This window comes from Squalius cephalus, assembly GCF_949319135.1.
Source record: "Squalius cephalus genome assembly, chromosome: 8".
NCBI classification, from domain to species: Eukaryota; Metazoa; Chordata; class Actinopteri; order Cypriniformes; family Leuciscidae; genus Squalius; species Squalius cephalus.
The window spans coordinates 34,860,002-34,866,845 of NC_137129.1; positions in this window are offsets into that span (position 1 = coordinate 34,860,002).

Below are 6,844 nucleotides of genomic sequence, written 5' to 3' on the forward strand. Positions count from 1 at the left end.
TTATAGCAACAAAAGTTGCATCTTAATAATTTACATAATACATGGAGCTTGTCTCCACAAGCACAATAAAATCAGTTCACACATGAAAAACTTGAGTAATCAAGCAGTTAACGTGAAACTTAACCATTTCAGTAAAAATCTCGAAGTTGCAAATAGTAACTGTGTTGTTTGTTTTCAGCTAATAATTCAATTTAAAAGAATGAAAACTAACTAATATAAGAGGTCTTCTGTTCTTTGCTGCAGTTGGTTAGAAATAGAAAACGTCTTAATTAAACAGTGTTCAATTCATTTTTGGCAGTTTAGTTGTGGATTGTGGTTCCACAGGTTTTCTTTATCTATTAACAGTGATTAATGGTTCATCACCAATAGCTGCAAGGAATGTAGGTCACTGACAAGGAATTTTGTTTGCATAATTTGCATGCTTAATAGGCCGTGGAGTAATAGGCCTATTACTAAAGCATTTTACAATACATTTAACTGAATATCTGTGTATTTAAACATTGTTTAGTCTTATTTACTTACAGTATTTCTGTTAAAAAAAAAATATATAGCCTACTAGGCCTAATACTCTAAATTGCACTCAAAAGTATTTAAACAAACCAAGTAGGCCTAGTTTTTTAATGTCAAAGTAGTGAAAAAGTCTATAGCCTATGTTTGCAGAAATCAATTTGCTTGATAGTTGCCTTAGTTTTTAACGTCAGCAGAGAATTAGCTGATACAGCGCAATTTCCTATTTTGTTTTCAGAAAAATCACGTGATCAATGACAAACGATCCGATGCCTCAGTTTCTGTTGAATCATTTGGCTTTGCGTGTCTGCACGGTTTGGTTTGGTTGAATTTCGAAATGTGTGGTGTAATCTGAATTTTCTAACCATATTTAATTTGTCCATAAATAGCTTTTTTTCAGTTGATGTGGTTTAACTGAGTAACTTAGCCAACACACAAACACACGTAAGAAATGACAAATTCTACAAAGAAAATATTCCTCCGTTGCACAGTTGATAAAACGCATTATATTTCCAGGTTTTACGAGCCAACAGATGACGCTGTTGTCGAGCCTCTGAGAATCCTAACTCGGAACAAGCAGGTGAAATCATCTCACACCCCATCCCTTCCTAAATCAGCTATAGGAGCTTCAGTTTCCTAAATACTGACAATAACCATTATTCTAATACATTGCCGGTAACACTTCACAATAAGGTCTCATTTGTTCAAAATAGTTAATGTATTAACTGAAATGAACCAAGGCCAAATAACCATGTCTTGAACATTTGACAGTGTTTCTAGGAAATTCAAGTTGGGAAATAGTCATTTTTAACTGCTTGCAAATTATATTAGCATTATAATATGCACATCCTACTTTTATTTGTATGCCTAATATGCCATAAACGTAAAATGTTTCTTGTCTCTTCACACTAACAATGAGCAATAGGCCTACATTTGTTAAAAAAGTTAATAAAAATAGCTGATCATTATTTGTTCATGTTAGTTCACAGTGCATTAACTAATGTTAAGAAATACAACATTTGATTTTTGTAATGTAGACTATTAGTAAATGTTGAAATTAACATTAAGATTAATAAATGCTGTAGAAGCATTGTTAATTCTTAGTTCATGTTAACTAAAGTAATTAACTAATGTTAACAAATTAAACCTTATTGTAAAGTGTTACCACATTGCTTTAGCAACCGTCAAGTTGTTTTTTTGTACTGGAAAACAGATTAATCCTTCACCTGCCCTAAATTTGACTGTTCTCACTTAGTCCTTTCATTCTATTTGGTTTTCATATTAAGTAGATACAAGTTATTGGTCTGTCAAAATAACATGATTTTCACCTTGAAACATTTTATGCTTTCATTCAGGCCTTGAAAGTTTCTTATGCATTATAATCAAACCATGAATGTAATACTCTGTATATGAATATCCCTCTGATGGTCTTCGTTTAGCAGTCACACTGGGGGCCTTCCCGGTCATAAATGACCGGACACCTAAAAATGAAACTTCCTCCATCCCAGTAAAAACCAATGCAATTTATTTTTGTTCTATAATATTTATTCTTTTTAATTTAGAATTTTGAGACAATTTGATTGAACTTATTAATATTTATGCAATATTTATAGTCCATTTTTTGCCATTGAAAATAGTTTTTTTTGTGTGTTTTTTAAAAAAAAAAAAAAAAAATTCTATGCAGTATTTTCGGGTAAAATAGAGACTAGGCTTTCAGAAAAAAAATAAAATAAAAAAAAATTCATCAATTTATTAATCATAAAATTAAATAAAACATGTTATTGCATGGGTTTACCACTAGATGCCTGTATAGCTCTAAATGGAGATGTTTGTGAATTCTAGTTGTTTTTGGACCAAATTACTTACTTTTAAGATGTGGATTGAATGTATTTTTTTAGAAATTCTCAAATAATACTTTTTGCCAAGGTTTATAACATTTTATTAATTATTATTTTAATAATTTTAATAATTATTATATTAATTATATATACATATATTAATTATAATGATTAATTATGTTATGTTTTTCACTCTTGATGTTTTAGAGCTTCACCCCTTCATTGCTGAGCATTTTTTTTCTGCATCGTGGCTGATTTTTAGAGAATTTTTGTGTTTTTGTCAATTTCCCATTCATTTCCTATGGGGGTAATTTTGACCGAAGACCAAAATCATAACTAATTTTTTTACGACCACTTAGCATGCTCGGATCATGAACTCAATTTTTTTGTGTGTTCACATACCTAATGCCAGAAAAGTCACCAAGTTTCGTAACATTCTGATGAAGCTGTGATTTTTAAAAATTCAAAACAGATTTTTGTAATCTGAATTTATTGGTGTGTATGTGTATAAACGTGTGTTTGTATGTGTGTGTGTGTGGGTGGGTGTGAATTTTTTGCACTCTTGATGTTGTAGAGTGTCACCCCTTTACTGCGGTGTACTTTTTTTTAGAATCGTGTCCGATTTGTAGATTGTACAGACAAAAATTCAGAGAATTTTTGTGTTTTTGTAAATTTCCCATTCATTTCCTATGGGTCGGTCATTTTTGACCGAAGACCACGAGTGTGACTATTTTTTTTACGACCACTTAGCATGCTCGGATCATGACCTCAATTTTTTTTTGTATTCACATACCTAATCCCAGAAAAGTCACCAAGTTTCATAGCCTTCCGATGAAGCTGTGATTTTTAAAATTTCAAAACAGAAAATTATTCGGTCAGAAATGACCGAGGACCATCAGAGGGATATATCTTGTCCACAGATCTCATGAAGGTGGTCACAACTGGACACACTCAGGGAAAGACATTAATCATTGACCAGGCTTGTTCCATCAGGCACAATACTGTTTACAGTAAATCACGTGCTTTGTCATAGTTCAATTGGAGTAGTTCTTTGGTATTTGACCCTTTCTGGAGAACATTTTATGCACTGGTCTGACCAGTTTGTGTTTATTCTGGGGGGGGGATCACATAATGTAGCACATCACGCAATAGGACATATTGTAATACTATACTTGTTGTACTATTATGTAAATGTAGTTTGAAAGAAAGTGAAGCATTTCTGGGAAAGACAGCATTCACAATGGCCAGAAAACATAAGAAAAAGAAATTTTTATATTCTGCTTTTCCAAATAGAAAAAAAATGACATAAACCATGAATGAGTTCATATCCAGTTTATAAAACACTGCATCTTTTTAAAAGGTAGTGTATTCAGTAAAAAAATAAAGGGGATAGAGATGGCATAGAAATGTTACTGAAGTGCTTGTACCCAGTAAAAGATTAAAGGGATTGTTTACCCAAACCCGTAAGACTTTAGTTCATCTCCGGAACACAAATGAAGATCTTTATAATGAAATCTGAGAGATCTCCATCCCTCCATTGACAGACTACGAAACTACCACTTTCAAGCCACAGAAAGGTAAAGACATCATTAAAGTAATCCATGTGACTCTAGTGGTTTAACCTCAGTTTTATGAAGCGACGCAAGTGCTTTGTTTGTGCAAAAAACAAACAAACATAATTTACCACTTTATTTACAAAATATTAATCTCCAACGCTCGTTCACGCAACAACAATGCAACAATATGATGTCTTTGCTACTTTTTTGTGTCTTGAAAGTTTTAGTTGCTGTCAATAGAGGGACAGAAAGTGCTCGGATTTCATTAAAAAGATCTTCATTTGTGTTCCAAAGATGAACTAAGGACTTACGGGTTTGGAACGACATGAGTGTGAGTAATTAATGACAGAATTTTGGGTGAACTAACCCTTTAAGAACTTTCTCTGCTGTAGTGCCAATTGCCAGGTGAGGGCAGCAGTTCATCAACTATTAAAATCTGCCATCATAATTACAAGAAAAGTACTTGAAGTTACGTTTTCCTATTAGTCATGTGATTAAAATACTTGTCCATTTTGTACTTTATTTCTTATTTGAAAAGGATTATCATGTATAAATGATGTTTTCAAATAGCCTATTGAAAAGATGGCAAATCAGCACTGTGTGTAAAGGGGCCTCCAATATCATATTTCAATAAAGTTCCTATTTGTGCAAGCACTTATATCAACTTTACAGCAAAAATGGCATATATTCAACAAAATCTGCTTAATGCTGCCTCTGTAAAAACACCTTTAGTCAATTTGTCTTTATGATGACATTGTCTAATGGCATTCAGAACCACAGCTTTAAGCTGGAAATAAACAAATATAGACCTTTTCACTTTGACAGACCTTTCACTTTAAAAGTGTGTATACTCACTGCCAAACATTCCTTTGCATCAGCTTGTGTCAGCAGGTTTGTAATTTGCTTCTTGATTTCATCATCTTGTTCATCTTACACATTTTTCCCAATACATTACCAAAAATCTTCCTCATATCTAACATTCAATACATACACATTTTTTTCATTTTCAGTAAGTGTAAACCAGTCTAACCAGTGAACCCCCCCAAACCCCACACCTATGACAGGAACTGAGCTCACATAATAAAAACCGAAAGCCACTTTGCTGCTTAGTATATATATGTGTGTCATTATTAGACGGAGACTAGAGACCATCATTTTGTCTTTTGAATCTCAAGGAAGATGAAGCTCTCGTAATACACTGAATCCACCTGTGAGTATTATAGTATATTCTTAATTTGAGTTATTGTACAGGTGCTGGTCATAAAATTAGAATATCATCAAAAAGTTGATTTATTTCAAGAATTCAACTCCATAAAGCTTGTCTACTGAAGGAAGCATGAAGTGCTCTGGAAATGTCCTGGTAGACGGCTGCGTTGAGTGGACAGCACAGTGGACCAACACCAGCCGATGACATGGCTCCCCAAACCAACACAGACTGTGGAAACTTCACACTGGACTTCAAGCATCTTGGATTGTGTGCCTCTCCATTCTTCCTCCAGACTCTGGGACCTTGGTTTCCAAATGAGATGCAAAATTTGCTCTCATCAGAAAAGAGGACTTTGGTCCACTGTGCTTTATTAAATCCAGAGTCAACGCAGGCGTCTACCAGGACATTTCCAGAGCACTTCATGCTTCCTTCATTTTCCAGCAGGATTTGCACTGGCCCACACTGCCAAAAGAACCAAAACCTGGTTCAATGACCATGGTATCACTGTGTAATTACTGTGTGATTTCATGTAATATTCTAATTTTCTGGGATTTTGATTTCGTGGGTTTCATAAGCTGTAAGCCATAATCATCAAAATGCACAGGAATTCTCGCAAAATCACGCGAGACTTCAGAATAAGCATGGCGGATGATATGCAGGAAGAAATTGCGATAGTGTTTGGAATGATTTTCACATAAAATTCACGTGAAAAAAAACATTGTACCCACCATTAGCCTATATATAACCTTTTATACAGAAATATATTCATTCTTTATTGTCTTTATTTATTCTTTATTGGATTTATTGTCTCTTTAGAAAAAGTTATTTAATCCCTCTTTTTTTTAATCTTTTTTTTTAAATTGATTTTAAGAATTACAATTACAGTCAGGGGGGTACAAAGAGTAAAGCCAATAAACAAACATAAAAATACATATACATAAACAGTGACAAACTTAAAAGTTAAACAAAAAATTTAAAATGTTTACAGATTGAAACGCACTTTCTTATTGCAGCTTTCTTATTTTTCAAACCCAATATTGTGTTTAGGTCTTGTAAAATTTCTGCTCTTAAAATGAAAAACAAAGGCTTGTTTCCTCCAAATTTACACTTATGAATATTAAATCTTAACACTCAGCTTCCTGCAAGTGTGTGTGAGAATGACCGTGTCTTCCATCATCTCGCTTTCTGATTGGATATTGTTTTGTTTCACGTGATAATCTCCAGAACATGCGCGCGTTTCTCTTCGGGGTTCCCCCCACACATCAGGATTTCTGATCGTAAATATTAAACGTGTTGAATATTTACGATTCGCGATCGGAGCGACTCCGACGTTCTTCCGAGCAGGTTAGGACACTCTTAACACACCTCTCGCAAGGGAAAATCTGATAAGATAATCTGTTGAACCATCAAGATAATCGGGACATAGCTAGGATTGTCGGAAGGGGGGAAATCGGCCCAAAATCAGCCCGATTATCTTTTGGTGTGTACCCAGCATTACTTGTTAAAAATCGGGTTAAAAATAGTTATGTTGATCATACTTCCAAAAAGTAGAATTTGTGATTGCGAATGACAGTATCCACACCGGCGCAGTGACTGACAGCCACACATTCTCCTCAAAACATTGGATTCATCTGCGCTGTGCCGTGCCGAGGCACAACCCACGTAAAGTTGATAATTCCGCGAATAACTGCAATTGCAGATTTTGAACAGAGATGGCGACAAAGAGGAAAAACTAC